The sequence below is a fragment of the Trachypithecus francoisi genome, unplaced genomic scaffold (genome assembly GCF_009764315.1).
Source record: "Trachypithecus francoisi isolate TF-2019V2 unplaced genomic scaffold, Tfra_2.0 Lachesis_group13, whole genome shotgun sequence".
Taxonomy (NCBI): domain Eukaryota; kingdom Metazoa; phylum Chordata; class Mammalia; order Primates; family Cercopithecidae; genus Trachypithecus; species Trachypithecus francoisi.
The window spans coordinates 43,336,928-43,359,577 of NW_022681458.1; positions in this window are offsets into that span (position 1 = coordinate 43,336,928).

Consider the following 22,650-nt stretch of genomic DNA (forward strand, 5'->3'; position numbering starts at 1 on the left):
AAGTGGGAAATTACAGCAGAGAAAGGGAGCATTTGATGATAAGCAAAAGGACGAAGCAACTGCTAAAGTGGCATCCAGTGTCAGGCTCCAGAGGAGTGAGGGGCTCTCTGACCAAGAGGAGGGGCTGATCTCAGAGACGGTGAGGAGAGAACAACCATGGTAACAGCAGGACGCAGAAGCACTGGCACAGAGGCAAGTAAGAGGCTGAATGTGGAAAGAAAGTCAACCCCCAACGTGTAAGACCAGTTAATGCTGCTGGTCTCTCTGAGAGGTAACTATGGAAATCTATAATAAGCCAAAGCAGCTGCACCCACAGCTGATGTGAACCTGGAAGATACAGCCATGTGAGAGGACCACGTCATTATTATGGAAGGGGTTCTTAGAATTGCCACCGAAGTAGATTCTGTCGGAGATGGGAAGAGAAACGGAGGAAAGGGAGTAGAGAAGGCCACACACAATCTTAAATTCAATATTTAACTCCCGTTAAAGATAAGCTGTTTATAAGCTCCAGTGTAGGGCATGTAATTCTATGTAAAAACTCTGTGGTTCCTCTTCCCACATGTAAATCATGATCATTCTACATTCTGCTCTCTGGGAGCCCTCAAGACAAAGAGACAACACGGCTCGAGGTATAGTAATAAAAGTCTGGGTATTATAAAATCCACCCTGAGCTCCAAGAAAAGAATAGAAAGAAGGAAGCTCTGAAAAGTACTAATTTACCAAAGTACAATGCAGTTTTGTAAATTTTTACTAACATCCTCAGAAATCCAAATGTCCACCTTGATACCTGAGGGGTTTTTTCCCTCAATTATGGCTATATATACTTTAAAGATAAACTATGAATTATCTTTAACCTAAGTGCCTTGATAAAATAATGAGTATTAAATACATTTCAGACCACAGAAAGGACTTATCGCAAGTCTTTGTGGTAGCTGAGGAGTGCCCCCTACAGACTGATATGCACAATGCAAGCAGATGAAGAGGAAAGAATTGAGCAGCAGTGTTTCAGGATTCTCAATAAGGCATCAAAGAAAAAGGTAAGAAACCTTTGCTGAACAAAATGTGACATTAAAGGCTAGGAAATATATGGACACTATGAATTCTTGCTTTCACATATTTGTAAACAGCAAGAAATGAAAAACCTTTGGACTTTTCCTCTATTTGACTCTCACCACCTATTGCCTGCAACTAAAGAAAATACAATGCATTAGTAAAGTCTGTTTTGTTCTTTGGTTACTTCATATCAATATTTGAATACAAATGAAAATAGTAAAAATACATTTTATTCTGCTGTGCAAAAACAACTACCTGGATTCAGAAATTATTTACATTATATGTTAGCAACAAAAATAAAATGTAACATATCTATTAAAATGAAGTTAAATGAATTCTAGTTTGAGGTTTTATATTCCTTTTTGTAAAGACTCCACAGAGAAATATTTGCCTTCTATGAATTTTATCACTTAAAACGTTAATGATTTTCAAACTAAAAATCACAAAATGTCATGAAAAACATATCCTATGGTTAGTAATAGATTTAAAAATATATAAATCTATATATAAATGTCAAAATGTATTATTACACTAATATTCAATATTACACACTATATGAAATATATTACAATAATATTTGAGAGGCAGAAAATTATATAGTATATAACCTTATCAGAGTTAATAAATTTCATATATAACAATATACTCCAGTTTAATTTTCCATTTGTAAGAGAAAGGAGACAAAATATATACCAAAACCTTTAAAATTTTTATTAAAGATTTTAAAAAACTAATACTGGTGCAATTTAAATGTACCAATATGTTTGATGTCTTTAAGTTAAACTCAGAAGTTTATAAAACCTTACCAATGGACAGAATAGTATTTATCCAAATTAACAGCCTTTTACATGATATTTGAATAAATGTAGATCTTTGGAAAACTGCATTTAACATCATAAAATGTTCATTTAGACTCAATTTCACGTACACTCAGGAGATATACGTAAATGTATGTGATTAAATTGATAAATTATACTTCCAAGCATTTTCATAAAGAATGTTTTTCACACTCAGAAAGAGGCAATTAAGGTCATGTTTTGATGGCTTCTTTTTCTTATGGAATTTAATAAGATATAATCAAATATTTATATATTGCTTCTTCTAAAATTTTTTAAATTGCATAATAATGAAATTAGAAAATATATTATTTCCTGTAGGTAATAAAAGCTAGTGTACTTAACAAAAAAACTGTTTGATATATTAATCTTCCTAAGTGTTCTGCTTATTGACCTAATAATCACAATTGTCTCTTCTTTCCCTCTTCTAATAATATATACATGATGCATTCAGATGTTAAAATGCTGTACTTGTGGAAATGTTAGTTAAAAAATATTAACATATAGGCCCCCAAAATGTGCAGTTCTTTGGAATTAATGAAACTGACTGTTTTTACATGTAATTAACCTCTTGAATGCACTCACTCTCATTATAGAATCCTTGCCAAAATGCAGTATTGCATTTTGGAAGGAAGGAAGAGGAAGGGAAGGGGAGGGGATGGGAGAGGAGCAGAAAGAAGGAAGAGAGAAAGAGGAAGACAGAGGGAAGGAATTAGGCAAGTCAGCCAGCTGATTTAGGTAAATGAATCAACATTCATAAACGTGCACATTGTAAAGTTAACAATTTTCAGAAAGAATTAATTTACAAGAATAGCTTTGATTCCAAAATAAATGTTATTATTCCTAGATAACAAATATGAATAAAAAATCAAATGCCGTAAATATTATACAATGTCGATTATACAGTCTTATCTTGTGGAAATGTACAAAAGTACAATTAAGATAATTTTGAATAAACTTTTATTCAAATTGAAAACACAATTTTATGTTGCATATACTCCTTTGGCATTTAGAAGATATCATAAATTCAGTTACTTCCTCATGCCCCAGAAAATGCGGATATTTTTTAGAAAGGCTATTGCTTTCATACTGTTTCTAACATGAAAAATGCTACCTTTTTTGGCTAATACAAAGAAACCACAATTAACAGTGAAACCATAAATACTTTCTGTGTTAACCACAAATGGCCTTTCCCATAGAGAAATGGCTTACATGTGTTCTAAATGTGTTTGGTTTCGTTTTGTATGGAAGGAGCTGTGGGTATGTTTTTATCTAAGAAAAGAATATGGCATGCACATGCACAACTTTCTAAAATGAGAAACACTCATTGAATTTAATCGGAGTTTCGTCTGGGGCGGAAATTCAGAATTAAGCTCCATGGGTGATGATTTTGGATTATCTGGACAGGACTTCAGGATCTACTTGCCAAACTTTCTTGGACTCTTAGTGCAACACGAGGCAGAAGGGACCTTCGCCTGTGTCCTATTATTGTAACTGGTGTAACTACGGGCCCATCTCACCAGGCGTAGCCTTCACACACTTTCACTTTATCAGTTTCATTTGAGTCAGTCCCATACACAACTGTCCACTGCTCGTGACTCCGCTCTGCTTGAGTCCTTTGTGTGTGCCTGTGTGTGTGTAACAATACCTCATTTCTTCAATATTTCACATCCTGTGAACATCAGGAAGTCTATGGAAATCTACACATGTTGATGCTTATAATCATTTTTCTATTTGAATATAACATGTGCCGGGTCATCTTTATAAACCTTGGCAACACTCTGAGACTACATAAGAAAGAAGTTTCTTTCAAAAATGTGACTTTTGCTCACTTGTATTACTGAGTCTCCTTGGAAAAGGTCTAAATGGAAATTAAACCAAATTTTTGTTTTGTAGTTTTTCAGTGGTCATATGTAAAATAAAAAAATGAGGAGATCAAATTTAACAAATCAGGATTTGTTCAGAATACTCTCTACCCAGTTGAATTTATACCCACAAAATAGCACATCTAAGCAAAAAGATTTCTTCCATAGAAAGCATTTTTTAGAAAACTTTCTGTAAATATGTATCCCACTAAAGATTCATTTAGTCCTCTGTTATCTTAATAAGCTATAGAAGTACTCCAAAGAATAAAAAGGCAGCCCTCTTATCATTTGCAAGCTTAAGACAATAAACTGAACAATTGTTTTCTCATTTTGTTTACTTTGTATGTGCTAAGATAATTACTAATTTTAAAAGAAGAAAACTATAATCTTTGTGGCCCTGTAAATTCTTTGACTTTTAAAAAGCTAAGTATTCATAACATTGAAACTAGTTTTTTTAAAAAGAAAACATTCAGTTCAGAAATAATAATAAAACCCTTGTTTGACATCATGTAGACAAAGCTATTAATTGACCTATGAATTTATTGCTTTTTTGTGAATTTGTGATTAATTTGAATATGGTTGTAAGTAATGCCAATGATCTGTGATTCAAAATTAGGGTTATTTTGGTTGGTTGATTGATGTGTTTTCATGAGGATGAAGCCTGGGAATGTGTGGAGGCATCAGTGGGGGTGGGTCCCCTTGCCTAGAGGGAGATGCAATGAAATTATCCACAGCTATAGGTCTTTTTATACCAGAGTAACTGTCCATTTACCCCCTTATGTTGAGCTATTAAATATACATAATAAAACTTGGACAGTCTTTTATTCTGCTTTCACCCAATTACCTTTTTAAAAATGGATTCAAATATATACAGTCAAAAAACCAGTATTAGCCTTTGGTATGTAAGCTTCTCTGTTTGTAACTAAGATAGCTACCTATATTTAAAATATTGTCAGATATATACCACTAAAAGGGCAAGTATCATGAGATATACTCTTATTTTGATTACAGTTTAAAACTTGATTACAGTTAAAAACCTAAAATATGTTCTTTATGAGAATTTTCAATATTTGGGGAATGAATGGCCACCATGGGTGAATGTTGAGAATTCTTTTGAAAGGAAATTTCTTACATTCGTTTTATAAATCGGGTGAACACAAAAGATAAGAGTGTATGTTTTTAATACATACAGTTTGATTACAGTTAAAAACTTCAGACAAGGTACATAAAAGGTACAAGGTACATAAAAATAAAATCTTAAACTAAGGAGATAAACCATAAACACTTTTGGCTAATCCTAAGGTGTTTCTTAAAAAGGAATTTTAAGGTGACTCTTTTAAAATCCTAGAAATAATCTTAGTATAAGATGGTGTTATAAGATATTAGAAACCTTAAAAGCTATCTTATAACACCATCTTATACTTCTCAATATATTTCCATTTACCTTTCCATCTGAAATACTAACAAAACAAATATTAAGTGCACCACCTATCATCAAGACCATTGTTACTATCACATGAATATTAACACAATAATGTCTTGCAAACAGCATCAGTCTTATAAATGAAGTCTTAAAAACACACTCTTATCTTTTGCATTCACTTGATTTATAAAATGAATGTAAGAAATTTCCTTTCAAAAGAATTCTCAACATTCACCCATGGTTGCCATTCATTTCCCAAATACTGAAAATTCTCATAAAGAACACATTTTAGGTTTATTGTCCACCTCAATTGATGCTTCTTAAAGTGAGGTCCATGAACCACTTACATCACAATTTATTTCTGAAACTTGTTAAAATGCAGATCAGAATCTCTGAGGTGGGGCCTGGGAATACTCATTAACCATCCCTGAAGGGCTTCTGACACGTTCTGGTGTTGGAAACGCCTTCAAATGGCAGCTTCAGGAGCACAGGGCCTTATTAACCTAACTGCCCCCTGCACCTGGACCTGGACCTGGCACAGAAGTGCACTGAGCAGAATGTAGTTGAGATGCATAACTGGCCTCCTACCTGGATTACCTGAGACCATAGCAGTCCTTCTCAGCTCACAGCTGGTCAGCGTGGCTGCCCGCATGCTCAAGTTCCCCACAGCATGCACCACGCACCCAGTGGGATGGGATGCATGGGCATTCATGGGCACCAAGGAACCCTCGCTTTGTGTGTTACTGAACTGACCTGACATTCTAACCAGAAGATAAATTCTTGCAGGAGAAAGTTTTGTTTTGTTTCTTTTGCTCATTCAACATTCATTGTATAAGTGTTTATTGAGCATGTACTCCATGCCAAATGCCATGTTTAGAACTGATATGGAGCGAGAATAAAATAGACATATTTCTAGACCACTGGAAACCCCTTGAGTCCTGGAATGGTTCTCAGGAGGGATAATCCCACACCTAAGTGGCGATTTAGACTTATAGCGTGTATTTCCATCTACTAGAATAGTGGTGTCAGAGCATTTACAGCTTACATACGTAGTATCTCCTTATATACTTCCCTTTTGTATTTCCTACATATTACAGTTACAACCTCATAGATCCTCTTTCAATGATGTGCACAAGTAGGTAAGTATTATCTGTTAATTTCATTTAAGATTACTATATTGGGCATCATAAAATATATTTTTGTAATGGATAATTGGGTATAATATGGTTGAAAACCATTAACTTGGTGACTTTTTAAATATAAACTTGGAGATTTCCTTAGCACCAACCAGAGAGATATTTACAAAGTATCTATAAAAACACGTAACTTAATGGATTAAGTAATATAATTTCACTGGTGACCTCTTGACTGTGCTGTAAACTTTCCTTTAGTCAATAAAAGCTTTCACATAGTTCTCAGATATATGCATTAGTGGTCTGTAGTTTAATACCATGTCTCCTTGACTAGGTGACTAAGAGGTTTCATGGTTTGTCAGCTAATTAAGTTAACTATGGCTAGCACTTACTACATCACCCTAAGAACATTCTGACCAACTAGGTGGTGACCATTCTCTAAATGACTTTTCACATTCCAAAGAAGCAAGCAAAAATTACCAAAAAAAAGTAGGTGAGATTTATCCCACAAGGAACACATATATTTGATATTTTCTTACAGTTAAAGGACAAAGAAAAGAAATGAAAATTACTCAGCTGCTATTAAAAAGCAATAATAATTCTACAGCTTGGGAGCTCTTTTCTTCATTGAATTCTAAATCACAGAGACACTAACAAAGTTCTACTTTCTTTATATGAATGATAATTACTGTAATATCTTTAAATACGTATCTTACTCTGGCTTACGCTGATGCTGAAACAACAGCATCTGATACAGCCTTTGTATTTGTAATTCAGGTATAGCAGGAGTAATCAGTCTTTGGCATTAGAAAATATGCTTTATCAGCAAATGAAGAAGCAAAAATGACACCAAATGATGACAAAGGAATGACCCAGAGTAGTTCCACTGAGCTTTTATCACCATACTGTGTGAAGACCATCACTGTATAAGGACTGGCTCTTCTCAGCTAAGCCCTCTCCCTCAAGTCAAACTTGTGTTTCCCTTTTAATGAGAAGTAACCACCAGGATGCCTATTACTTAGCTTGCCAGAATGACTACAGATTTATAGGAAAGAGGTAAAAGTAAACACAAATAATTTAAAATGCATTAAGTAAGAAATGCCTTCTTGAACTAAACTATGTTGTACATGTTATCAAAAATGACAGAAAATATTTGTAAATCTTATATTTTCCTTTCTACAAGAAAAGTGGTACCCATGTCACTCAGTTCAGCAGTGTGAACAGTTGAATGAAATGGAAAACTCTTAAGAGTAGTGAGTAGCTTTTACTAAACTAAGAGTTCTTGAACGTCAAAAAAAAAAGTGGGGGTCGTATAAAATGCATCATTTTCTTAAAATTATTTTTTCAAGATTTTTGATCACCTGGGCCACAATCAATTTACTCTATGCATTGATGTAACCATCTCTTCATTCAACCAGTAGAAAGCAGAAACAATGGATGTAATGTGTTAAGACAAAGGCCTAAGACATGTTAGGCCATAAACATGTACATATGTGAAGTGCAGAGTTATTCCCTTTCAAAGGATGACGTGGAACACAAGACAAACTCCTACGTGGTACGCAGTAGTGTCTGAGCCATGCAGATGCAGAGTGCTCAGGATTCTGCAGTATTTGATTGATTTTCATTTATTCCAATACCTCCTTCTACAGCTATTGTTTTTAGTCAGAGCTCTGATACAAAAGAGCTGCAACTCAGGAGGAAGAGATATTATGGAGAGCTTCAGAGCTACTTACTCCTTGTCAGAATAGCGATGAGAACTAGAAAACTTTGGAAATCTATAAACCAGAGAGTACCATCTCAGTACAGTCCACAATTCTCTCTGCTTCATCCCAAGATTTCCAACCCATTCCTTTTCCTTCTTTCCTCAGGAGGATAATGAAAGAAAAATAGCTTGTGTATTTCCTTGTGAGTATCCCCAAAAGAGAAACAAGGAGTAAATGAGAGGTAGTCATAATTATCTGCCTCATTCCATCCCCAACTGTAATCCTCCTGACCCCAGAGACAGAATGCACATGGATTTAATTGGGATCCCAGGACAAAAAAAAAAAGGCTCATCGAAAAAGATCATGCTCTCAGGTCTCAGCATTCATATCTACCACAGAGCCCTGCTGAAGGGGCAGAGTGGCTGTTGGCTGGCAGTGTGTTTGAGAGACCTAATCCAGGTTAAACAGTGTGTGCTGTGATGAGCAGTTTCACAAAGACGTCCTCGCTCCTCAAAACTCATGTAGTCCTGCAGGTTCACAGGAAAAATGTCAAAAAGGCAATTGCCACATCCAGCATTTAACAAAATCATATTGGTTTTCACTATTTGGCTAGAAACAGTCACTAAGGCTTTAAGTCCTTCGTTCTTTCTCTTTACCTCCTACCACTTTCTCACTGTTTATAGTGGACATTCTAACCAGAATATGTCTTTCACACGTCAGCTTAAATCACTTCTGTAGGGTGGCATCCCGAACTCACACCATTGAAATGACTCCCCTGTCATAAACCCTGCACTCTCTCTTTTATAACACTTGTTACACCTGTATTCAAAGTTTATCTTTTCTGGGAGGGCACAGTAGCTCATGCCTGTAATCTCAGCACTTTGGGAGGCTGAGGTGGGAGGGTCACTTAAGGCCAGGAGTTCGAACCCAGCCTGGGCAAAGTAGTGAGACCCCATCTCTACCAAAAAATTTTTAAAAATTAGTGGGATGTGGTGGCACATGCCTATAGTCCTAGCTACGCAGGAGGCTCCAGCAGGAGGGTCACTTGAACACAGGGGTTTGAGGGTACAGTGAGCTATGATCACATCACTGCACTCCAGCCTGGGCAACAGAGTGAGACCCTGTCACTGAAAAACAAAAGATTATCTTAGAATGAAAATTTCATGACAGCATGGACCATGCATATGTGCATCAACACGATATTAACAATTTCCGTTCCTTGCATGGCGTAGGTGTTCAATAAAATATCAGTTGAAGAAGTGAATAATATTTTAGTAGCAGCTGATGGCAAATATTTTCTGTCATGGGACTCAGTAATAAGTTCTCCAGTGAACAGTAAAGCTGTGGATAATATGGATTAACTTTAACATTGCTGTAAAGATGTTAAATTCTCAACATCAAACCCCGCCACCTTTTCCAGGTTCACCTTGCACCAGATTTCTCTTGCTGTTCATTCACACTATTCTTTCAGTTCTCTGAGTGCACCATGGACTCCTTTACCACCGTGGTTGTTTTAAGGGGCTATTTTCTTTGCTGGAAATGTTCTCAACACCTCCATCTTGCATCTGTTCCTCATATTCTTTCTCACAGTTGAATTTTGCATTTATTTCTATAACCTTTCAATTCCTCACCAGATCGTGCCATCTGTGAAACTAGGACAGTATCTCTTTATGTTCACTATAGTATCCCAGTGCCTAGCACAATGTAGGCACCTGATAAATATTGTTGCATGATTAGATGAATGAACAGATGAATATATATTTACTGTGCCTTAGATCATCCAATTATATTACCATCTTCTTACTGGTATTTATTGCAATGTTGTCTTTGAAACTATAAATTTTTGTATTATTTATAAAGTTGCTACCACCATAGAATGCAAGAAAGTAAAAAATGTGCCACCTACTTCATAATTTTTCTCCTTTCTCAAACCAGGAATTTTCCACAGATATACATCAGATTTACCAATTCCCAGATTTCTCCAAGACTATGACCAGCCTATAGAAAAGGTCGATCTTTGCATCTTCGGCTTTGGCATTATAACTTTGAACTGTGGTCTGTCACATTCAGTGGCCCCTAGCATTGGTCCTTGACAGATATCAACTAAATTACTACTCCCTTAAAGAGTCCTAAGGACTAGACCAAGGTGGATTTAAGAGCTATGTTAGGCCAGTGCATTCAAATATATCCAAATCACTCACATTTTATGGGAGACATACTCTCTGTCTTCCACATACAGCAGAGATGCACTTGCCCCCTGTTACCCATCTCAGGGTGGATGACTGGAATTGGTATTTTGATTTCTTGCCTCAAAATGGTAAGGTCTGACATCACTCCTCATCAGAAATATCTAAAATTGATTTCTTAAAATGGGATGAAAATGACTTTATGGATTACACAATGGGAGACTAGACACTAAATTAGACTCAGAACAAATAGATAAAAATTTACTTTGCTTAGTCTCAGGAGTCCTCTGGGCATAGGCCACTTGACAGCATGCAGAGCATTGGCTAGCATTCTTTTCTTTCTGCTCTTTTAAACCACAGGTCATCTTAAGTAGATGTACCCAGTTAGTCAATCCAACAGACTTTTTGCTGATCTGGGACTGATTGTGACAAAATATGTGGGGTGTTGACTTTGGTCACCAAACCCGAGCTATTCAAAACTGCTGATGTGCCAGACACAGGTTTCCTTATAGACATATGTCAAAGGCACACTGCGTGCTCTGGCTCCCAAGCAGGGATTTCAGAGTTGTTGGCTTCCTAGCTTGCAATTTAAACCCTTGGACAAAAGTATTCTTCTGGGTAGTGTGGGTTCAGTGTTCGCAAGCTTTAAGTTGTTTAAGCTGAGTTGCCCCAAAAGGCAATTACTGGCAGCATTTCACTATCTTTCTGCTCTTTTGATGTGGCATTCATTTTGTTTGAGGCATTTGCCTAATTTAGGAGGTATGAAGATTCTGTTAGGATTACCACTCAACCCTTCCTAGGGTTGGAGAATGGGTAGTCTCTGTACAAACCACAGAGCCCACTGCATAAATTGAAACACTAAACACACACACACACACACACACACACACACACACAACTGTACATCTAGCATAATGAATCCAGCATCTAGGCAAAAACAAGCTGATGTTTACAGATTACAGGGTAACAAGGGGTTACCCTCTTGGGTTGTCACACTTTGCCCCCTTCTCTCATGAGACATTGTAATAAATGTTTTGAAAAGCAGCAAAAACAAAAACAAAACAACACCCTGCCTTTAGATTGACATTGGAAAGGTATATTCACAACTCTTTTCCCTGACTGTAACTTTACAAAGATCTTGCGGCCTTAAAAAAATGTCTTCAAGATGCGAACATATCCATCTTCACCTAGAAGAGCGAGCCAGGTGGGTTTCAGAACTGCATGAGTAGAAGTAGCAACTAGGCCTGGAGAATGAGCCCACATGTCCTTAGCAACAGGTCAGCATCTGCTAAGTCCCTAGATTTTAAATTATAACAGGGTAGGACCTCAGTAAAAATCTAAAGTCCTATGGGCACTGGAAGAAGGGAAGAGTTTAAGCTACATGCCAAGTAAGCTTCCAGGTGGAAATGGGCCATGCTGATGCACAAAAATAGAGTTGCTTTCGAAAATCAATAAGGTCCATTCCTTGGATTTGAATAAGGACAATGTTTTTGCTCTTTCAATGAACTTTTGTTTCTGGAAAGTAAAATGAGGACAAATAGACTTTTGAAAAAGGTTGTAACCAATGGATCCATTTTCATTATCTATTTCAAAATAATCCACTTTGCTTCACTGGATTCATACTAGCTTAAAAATTCAAGTTGTTAATGCAAATTTTTAAAATAGTGTGGTGATGAGAATCAGTGTGAATATGTTAAATAATTGTGCACTTTTATATACTGGGCATGAATATTACTAATGGTTCAAAATCTAAGCTGACTTTTCTTTGCAAAATGACTAAATCATTCTCACATTCTCAGTACTAATGTTGTTACTCAGAATAATCTCTTTAAAAAAATACTTGTGACTTTTTAAAAAGCCTTTGCCACAAAATATCTAGTTGCTACTAATATGAATTCAGGAAGCATGGAGTTAAAGAAGTTGGCTTTTTTTTTTTAAATCTGAACAATTGGAATCAGCAGTTTGCATTATTTTAAAAATGAATGCTTAGAATCAGCAATTTTCTTGGTTTTTTTTTTTTAAAGATCTTGAGGGTTTTTTTTATTTAAAGTGGAAAACTACATTAAGTGCAAGGCAGTCAACAAAGAAGCAGCCATAAAGCCTAAGTATTCCTAGAGTTATAAAATATGTCCATTGTGCCAATTCCACTGCCAACAATGAAGTTTTAAGCATTAATATGCCTTCATTGCAGTTTTAATGCCTTAATATTGACTCTATAGCTCTTTTGGGTAATTTTGCTTTCTCTGGTACTTGAAAGGTGATGATGTCAGCGTTCTTTGCACTGATTCATATGCAGGTTGATGAAGCTGAGTTATTTATTGAGTTCCATTATATTTTCTATAAACATTAGTTCTCAATAAACAGAGACATTTAGCCGAGGGTTTATTTATTAAATAGGTACTGTACAGATGGTTTTGCCACACATGATGTGCTGCAGAGGATATTACTCAGGAATAATCAGCTGTGTTATAGCTTGGCTAAATTAATAAGATGATAATGATGAAATTGATGCTTTTGAGCTAGGCTTGGTAAATGGTTTTTGCATAAACAAACTGATAAATTTGAGAAGCAATTACTTGCTTGTCAAAGATAAAAACACAACAGGGCCCATTTATAGTTAGGTCCTATTTATTTTTAAAGATTGTACCAGATTTTATGTTTAATACGCTGCAATTAAAAAATAATACTTAAATGAAGAAGAATAAAAAAACTTTCTGAGTTCTTCAAATCTGAAGAAACAGCATTGCTTGATTAGACATCAAGAAAACTTTTTTGCTGCATCTGGAGGGAAATACATCTGAAAAACAACAGTGTAATATTCTACATAAATTTTTTCATCATATAGGCATATTGCACAAACTGCTGATTTACAACTCCTGCTACTGTTTTTCACCCCCTTCCCCAGAATACACTAACACACAGACGAAGGGAGACACACACGTACTTAATAAAGGGCTCTACAAAAACTTGTTTATCTGATTCCCAAATAGCAAAGGAAATATTTAACCTACTTAATGACATTCTACAAAAATTACAGTATTCACCCATCTTCTTCAACGAAAGGTTGTTCAGTGTTTACCTGAAGTCTGAACATGAAAAATACATACCTATGGATGAAATTTACTGATATATTTTCATTACATGATGCTGGCTTTTTGCACTGTAAGAGTCAACCTGACTTCTAAAATCAAGGAAACATTAGCTTCCCTTCTCAGCTTTAGCAGAATCTTTTAAAGCCCTTAGGGCCCACCTTTTAGACCTGGATATGCTCACATAAGTTCCATTAATATCAACGTGGGCTATAAAACAAATGTATGTTGTCTATATCTGTGTGTGGGGGGGTGGGGGGTATGTTTTAAGCTATACAAAAAGAACCTACAGGCTATCACTCTATATACTGCAGCATCTTATCAAAAGCTACTAAATAGCAGTTTTCATTTTTCTCCTCTTTAAAGAGTCTATCATTACCAAAGGTAAGTGTTAGCACATTCTTACTACTTAGATATATTTACCGGTATCTACAATGAACTATTTGTCATATAGAAAGGGAATCACACAAAAAATTAAATATTTTAGTTTTAGATGTTAGGAACCAAAACTTTTGTTTCATAATACATCTATTTAAAAAAAAAAAGTAACAGAAGCAGAGACCACCACTATTCAAAACTATAACATGATTGTGAGATGAATAAGATACTTGTTTCATTAAAATAGTTATCTTCTTTGTCTTTTGTTAAAAAAAGACTTTGATTTCCTTTACAAAAAATGTTAGCTTTAAATAAATTAATGTTGTGACCATTCAGTGCAAGCCACAGTGTTAGAATGAGTATTTTGCATTTTACTGTTTGTGTGACATAAAATGAGCTACAGCAAAATGGTGTGTATGTATATGATAGAAATTCTATCCCTCTGGGAAGCTCAAAAACACCAAAATATTTATCTTCTCAGGAAATGCCAGTAAGTACTAAAACGTAATGATCATAAATAAATAACAATGGGCAGAATTGTTTTTAACAATATGTAACAGATTTTTATTACAAAAATTCATAATACACTGGTCTGATATCAGAATGCCTAATGATTTGTTATAAAACTTCAGTTGTGATTTTCTCCTCCTGGTTAATTGGAAACAACTGCTCCCCAGGACTAATTGCAACTCTATCAAAAAATAAAAGTGAGCACAAATATGTCTTAAGGGAATGTAAAAACTTTGAAGGTGAGGGCCCATAAACCGAATTAAAGGATAAAATTTTAAACCATTCCATAAGCTATGCTTTCTAGAGACTGCTGCAATGAGCATCAAGGAAATAAATCCAAAGAGTTTTCCAGTGATGGTATCAAGAGGCATGAAAGCATAACACACTGACATGCCTTAGATAGTGAATCCACATTGATCAGCTCACAAATTGCTTATTGTTAATAGACATTCTATGTTGGATTTGAAATGTCATTTGCTTTACTGAAAATAATTTTTGGTAAGTGCTTAGCAGAAACTGACTGCTTGAAACTGGTCTGAATTACCTAAGAGCACTGATCTGCACGTGAACGCTGCCCTAAGCTGTAATCTTGGTAATAATCCTACCTAACATGTATCATTTAGTTGATACTTGAAAAATTCAAGATATTTTAAGTTACCTAAGAAATTAAAGAATGAATAAGTACAATGGTAGCTCTGTGTTTTTTGTTCTGCTATTAAAGATTGCAATATCTGAACTGATTTCTCTTGATTTCCAATGTGCATGATCCTATGTCACAAACCTGAGTATCTGGTTTTGCCCTTCCTTTTATAAGTACTCTGCAATGGTGATTCCCAGTAATACATGGCACACTCTTGATAACTAATACAAGGGTTATTTGGTTCTAATACTGAAAGGATTTGTAAAAATTTGCTGTTTATTTGGCAGTCTAATGTTCAAAAAAACAAGTAATGTTGAACTTAGGAATCATATCTTGACATTAAAATTGTCACATTTGTAAAGTTGTTTCTAATCAATGTTCATGTGACACACTTTTCATGAAAAAATAGGGAAATATTCTAGTTAAAGTTCACAGATATAGAAAAAGTGAAACCATTTTACTAGTCACAACAAATAATTTTATAATTTAAAAATTGTATTGTCTGTGCTTTATCACATATTTTATCAATATATACTAATTTATATTCACCATTTGCTATATTTAATAGTCCTATATTAAATGTTGGTAGATCTATTCAATTAAATAATCAAAATGAAAATCAAAGCTCTCGTTTTGACACATTTTGACAGCTATTTTTGGTTTATGGTTTTAAAAATAATACTGTTTCACATTTTAATAATAAATTATATTTTAAGAATAACAAAACACTCAAAAACATTTACCCAGTTCCGATAGACATGAGCAAAACAGTTCTAATATATTTATTTGCAGTGCCAAAATGTAGTCGTGGTTTCTTGTGTTTAAGAAATTCTCCCCTTTGTGTTAAATAATTTTATTGGTTAAAATAATCAAAATCACATTCATTACATTATTATTTCACATGCAATGAAAAACATTGGATATAGCAGTGGTGAAATTATAAACTCTAACAGAGAACACGGAATCCTCCTTATAGACACACATCGGAGCAGGCTCCTCAGCTAGAAAGCTGAATTATGCCGATTACATAGCAATTGTGTAAGATGGCTTGCATAGATTAGAACACTAAGCAACCATTCAAAATGAGAGTGGGAGAATGTCAAAGGCACCAAGTAGAATAGAATGATGAATTCCTGCCACTCTGTCTCTTAGATTCTGTCTCTTTCATATTTACTTTTCACTTCACTCCTAGATATGGGTATGTGTCTCCAAAGGCTAAGAATGCATTCATTCATTTATTCATTGTTTCTTTCATTCATTTACTGAGTACCTGATATGTGCACTGCAGGAATGTTAAAATGAATCAAGCAAGGGTCCTACCTCAGAAAGTTCAGGACAGTGGGGGAGACAGCAGAGTGTAAGAGACGTGTATCCCAGTATCACCAAGTAAAGTACAGCACAGAATAAAAATTAATTAACAGGTAACAATTGAACCAACATGCTCAGCTCTTCTATGTGCATGAAAACTGAGATATCATAAGTCCTGGGAGAAACCAGGAACATGAAGTCTGAGGTTGAATTGATGAAAGAATATGGTAGATACCCAAGCAGATGTTTTCATCCCATAACCTGTTCCCTGAGATAAGCAAGGAGAAAGTGGGACCAAATGTCCAGTTCTAAAATGCAAGAGGATGTGGGAATGGAAAGGAAGATAAGAGACAGATGATGGACAAATAACTGAAAAAAGTCCTTTCAATGTTGGAAATGCCTAGATCTTCTGAAAATACTATTCTTTGAGCAGTACATAATTATTTTCTGCTTATATCCCCAAAGACTTTATCTTAGGTAACAACAGCTTCTCCTTTTCCCCCATTTATTCTTCTGCTTCTCTGCTGAGATTCCCAACAAAGATGCCAATTAGTGCCAAATGTCATGATGTTCTGAGATGTAGACACCTGTCTTCTAATAACTGGACTGAGACCACCAACTCATTTCATACAGACCATCAAACAGACATCAACTAGTAATGGCCTACATTTACTATCAGCCTGGGCTCAAGCCAAGACCTTCTCCCATGGAACTGCTCAGCATTGTTGATGGCAAACAACATGTTCAATAAGTGCTCACTCTACTCCAATAAATGGACCAGTGCCTGTGGCAATAAGTGCAACTAAATAATCACGTCTCTTTCTCATTCTCTATGTTACCACCCTATCTGACCTTTGTAGAGTCAGCCTCTCTTAAGTAAGTACTTGCAAGACCCACTGAAGTGGAATGCAGATTAAGACTTACGCACAATATTTTTAAATATGGAAACTACATTTACATATTCATGTCCCACCATAAGATGAGGAGGTAAAGAAGGCTGCTGTATGTTAAATTCCAAGAAGCAAAATAAACAGTATCAACATCAGGGATGCATGAATTCCATGTAAAGTATTTTATAATCATCTACATATTGTAGTTCTTTAAAATAATCTTTAAAGTAACTTTAGAGTACTTAAGTTCTAGATTCTCAGGTTCCCATATATACGCTGAACATTAAAGGGGATATGTGTTTCTTTTCCAAATGTTAGTCTAAATTATCAAAAACACACACCAAAAAAAGGTTTAGATCAAATGACAGTATTTGAAGAAATTAAGAGATGAAGTCCTAAAGAAGTGCAGGATACAGAGAAATTATTTTTAGTTCTGGTAGTAAGATATAGGATTGAAGAAATAAGAATTAGTCCCTAGAAGGGTAAAAAATTTGTTGGGATGGGAATGCTTCAGGGATATTAATGTAACAGAATAAAATGTACCTTATATAGAAAGACCAGAGGCAGGAAGGGCAGGTGGAAGGTAATAATAGTTGCCCCAGAAAAGTCTGAAGTGGGGAGGGGCATTTCTTAGAGAGAGTGTTGATTCAAATGAATAATTAGGGACAGGCTGTGGACTTACAAGGAAATAAATTGGACCCTAAGAGGTACCTGGGTATATGGAAGACAGTGAGCTAGCAACAACAATCAATCAATCAATCAATCGAGGGAGAAAAAACAGAGGCGGTCAGAGGTAGATGTAGATGCAGATGTGGATGAATTTGGATGGGACAAAATCATTTCAAAGTGCTAGTGAGACAGCCAAGCATGGCTATCTCACTAGCACTCACAATTTCTATCTACTTTGGGAGTCACCTGAGAACGTATATTAAAACACAGAAGGTAGATGAAAATGTAAAAGACTGCAGAGCTAGAAGACAAAAAGACATACAACCTAGTCCCTCAGAAGTACCTTGTCTAACCATAGAGAGAATAGTGCACCTTCATAACAAAACTAAAGAAAAAAGAGTAAGAGTTAAATGCAAAATGTTGGCAATGTAAAGCATTTAAATATATACACATTTATTCTTTATAATATAATATCTCTAATTTTAATAACCTAGAAATTTTAGAATTCTGAGCCATGAAAGCTGAAGGGTGTCACTGTGGAGCAGTAACTCTCAAACAAGGATGATTTTTTCCCTCCAGAGGACATTTGTCAATATCTAGGAATATTTTTGGTTGTCACAGCTGAGAGGTATAAGTGGCATCTAGTAAGTAGAGACCAGGGATGCTGCTAAATATCCTACAATGCACAGGATACCCCCACCACAAAGTTACATGGTCCAGAACGTCAATAGCGCCAAGAAACTCTGCTATAAGTCACTTTGGTTCTTTGCTTAATATTATCTAAGATACTTGACCAGTAAAGTCCACCAATGAGAGGAGCTAATATATTACCTGACTTCTATTTGAGTGCTTAAGATAGTTATTCAAGGTACAAGGAAGACAGTAAAATGTTCTAAGGTAATTTCTACCATAATCATAAGTAACGTTCATGGCAATTTGTATTATAAGTATGTAGTTAAGTATTTAGAATTTCAGGTATTTAAAATGTTCAACACTTTCCAGTGTAACTGTGTTTTCTACATTTCTGTTTTCCAAAATTCCATCAATTAGTTCATTCCTCACAGTTCCAATCCTTTAAAATGCTAAGACAACTTAGTAGATACAGAAATGTACTTTGGCTGACTTTATTGCCATCTCTCCTCTTTGATCTCATATAACTTCTCCAGCACTTAAATTCCACTACACTCTGATGCAAGTTGTTTTGTTATTTATGCCCACAGATCTCTATGAATACTTATTTTGCTTTTATGCAGATTTTATTTTGGTAATGCTGCTATTGTGTAAAAATGCCTTCACCTAAGCCCTCTCACAATGAAGCCAGCCACAGAACCACTTAACGTCTGTGATTTACAGTTTACAAGGCACTCCCATGACATCGTCTCACTCTTTGGGACAGTATGTGATACCATGTGTTACCTCATAGCACATGCCACGAATTATCACCGTGTTGGGAAACTTTGGCTTAGAGATACTATTGAAGATTGGGCCCAGACCTTGAGCCCAAGTTGTGTGATTCATTTAACCACATCCCTTACCTGATTGTGGGGAACACACCGAGTGCCCCTTCCTCCAAACTCCAGGCTCCACGTTCACAAGGTCTGTCACTGTGTCGCCATCTTTTGTGGCACGGCTTGTGCAGACAAAATAAAATGTCCAATTTCTGAGGCTGCTGTTAAATCTCAAAAAACAGGCTGCTTCAATGGATAAGATTTTGATTACCACACTTTTTCTGGGCAGAGACGTAAGCTAACCATTCAAATGGGGCTAAAATATTCTGTTTTAGCCAATCCATCAATTCTCAGTAGGAAATGTTAGGTTACTAGCTTAAAGTATTAAATATGAGAAGATTCCATTAACATGGATTTATTTGTTGGATATTCACAGAAGAGTTTCCATGTGAGAAAGAATTCTGCTGACATATGTCGATATTCGCTTCCACTGCTAATGAGAGATCCCCTTGGTCTCCAGGTTTCTTAGTCTCTTCCTCTCTCCAGCACCACCAAACTCCTCTTAACATCTTGGGAAATGGGTACTGAGGTAGTGGAGTCAGTTATCAACTGATAGCTCTGAGATATGACTAGAGATGATCAAACATTATTTGGGATCTTCTCTGAACCACACATGGAAAAGTGGAAAGTGTTCTTTGTAGCTGATAAGAACTCATGAAGAAATGTAGAATAGAACCAAAGAAGGCACCTTAGAGTTCAATTGTCCAATAAGTTCATTTTCAGCTGACAAAACTGAGCCTCAGAGAAGAGAAACTTTAATATAAATCATGATCATTGCAAATGAAAATGATGAACATCTCTCCTGTCCATTTACCTTCTGCAGATTATCTTTCATTCCAATGCACCAAGTACCATTTTCTCTGGATTTTTTTCCTTCTGTTGTTGACTCATCTTTCTCAGTGCTGTAAACTTCTTGTTGACTCATCGCTGAAATGAATTATTTGTGTTTATTTAACATTCAGTCTACACTTTTTTCCTCATGTTAAATATGTGGACTCTGGGACTACCTGGATTTGAATCCTGCTTTTATCAGATGTTGGACAAGAGACTTAATCTCTCTGGCCTGCATTTCCTCATCTTTAACATGGTGATAAAGTTGTAGCTACATAATAGATGTTGGGAGACAATAAAATGAGATTATAGATTTTAAGAGTGTGTGTGTGTGTGTGTGTGTGTGTGTGTGTATACCAGGTGCATCAAGGCACACATGATTAGCACCATGCCAGGCACATAGTAAATACTCAATAAATGTCAGTCATTATTTCCAAGAATAATAGATGTAATTATCAAAATTTTGGTTCTGTAATTGAATTCAATACACAAATAAATGTCACAAACCAAGTCACCTAATTGATCACTATGTTTTTCCTGAGAGTTGGAGCTACAAACATGTCTTATGAAATAGTCGCCATTCATTGACTAGCACTGTGTGCCCAGCCCTGTGGCAAGAATTATTGTTGTTTTGTCCCGTTTGAACCTTACAACAATTGAACCTGTTTTTCTGTTTGCAGATGAGAAAAGTTAACCAAGTCTGAGAGGTGAAATGACTTGCCAAAGGTCACTTACAGATATTGGAGACAAGACAGGAAACAAGAGGTGCCTCATTTCAAAGCCCTTTCTATCTAAACCACTTTGATTTTTCCTCCTCTTGAATATGCCCTGCTCTGGAAAGTGTGTAATCACGTTCCCAAACTATGCATACAGAAAACAAGGGATGTGCTATGTAACAGCAAAAGTTTAAGGTCCTCATCCCTCTAATGCTTCTGCCTCTTTTCTTTGACATCTACCACTTATTTGTCTCAAAGTTTCATTCCACAAAGTCTGGACTTTAATTTTAAACTTTCATGACACACCTCTTCCTGCCTAATCATATAACCATTATTATATCTTAATTTATTAAGATATAATATTTATATCTTCAATGCTAAAATGGTTCAAAACAAAAGCAGTTAAACCTCATCATAGGCAAACTCAAAAAATTGTTTATAGTTCACAAACCTGATGCTATCCATACAAAATAAAATTAAAGCATTTTATTAATGGTTTATTGCTTCCAAAAAATCCCATACCAAGTGTGCTGCCTGTGAGAATCTACGAAGACATAAAATCACATATTGCAGGCATCCCATTCTGTGGAAGATATCAATTCAAAAGAGTAAGGCCTAGTTTTTTTTCTGGCAATGGAAGTGTAATAGATGTTGAATGATAGAAAAAACAATGCACTAAAAAGTAATTTGTATTATTTTTCCTTTGGTGAGGAACACTATTTAAACATACACGTGTGTGTGTGTGTTTGTGTATGTGTGTGCATGTGTAGTATGTGTTTGCTTTTCATAAAGCCTCTAAATAAAATTGGAGAGTGTACAATCCAGGAAGCTCTAATGTCAATCTTTATTTTACAGGCACCAAAATGTATATCAGAAGAAATTGTCATTCATCATGACACTTCACATGCACTGCATTGTTTTAATAGAAAAATCTAAAGTTTCATTATGTTAATGTTGAGCAATGAAAATAAAACATCATAAAAAAATAAGCACTTTTTGGTGATTGGCTATAGCAATTTTCTGTCAGCTTCGAGCACGATAAAAGCATACTGAATGGAGATAGAACAAACACCAGGAATCCAGCAGCACCAAAAATGTTTTACTGGATCCCTGCAAATCTAGTGTTCATAAGTGCCAGCCAAATAAAATGCAACTTCTTCAACAAACTATGTGATAATTGTTCCAGAGAAGAATTAATAGAATAATTCTTCCTATACACCAATGCTGAAAGAAATGTATCCAAATAACATTTCTCATCCAACGTGATGGACAAAGTGACACATTTAAATTTTAATAACTGATGCAGGTAGAATTCAAAATAGAGGAATACTACAGAGAAAATGCAACCCAGAAGCTCATTGATTACTTTGATTTTTTTCCTTTTGTAGAAACACAAATATAGAATTGATATATGGTATTAACAGAACCATCTACCATATAATCATTGTGCAGACAAAGAAAAAGCCACAAATACAATACTGTTGTAAATAAGCTTGAGTATTTTTGTTTACAGACACTTATTTATAGAGAAATTAACTAAAAATGTAGATTGGTATAAGAGGGAAGTATAGATTTGGCTTAATATAAAATATCTTACTCTTAAAAAGTAAACTATTTCTTATGTATCAAAATCTCCACTTGTAGAATATTTTATTATATTCATAGTTTTTCTCTTCACTTTTTGCTTAAAACTCCCTTATTAGAGCAATTCTCTTTGTAATGAAACAAATTATTTATGTAATGTGGTGTACTAAGCAATATATAATACTTATTGTACAACAAACCTATAATAAATTATCAATATTTATTAAATTGAGTTAATATTTAATACAGTCACATAAAAATCTTTCAAAATAAACCACTCTATTTGAAAGTAGATTAAACAGCGTTCCCGTGCAATGTACTAAATTCA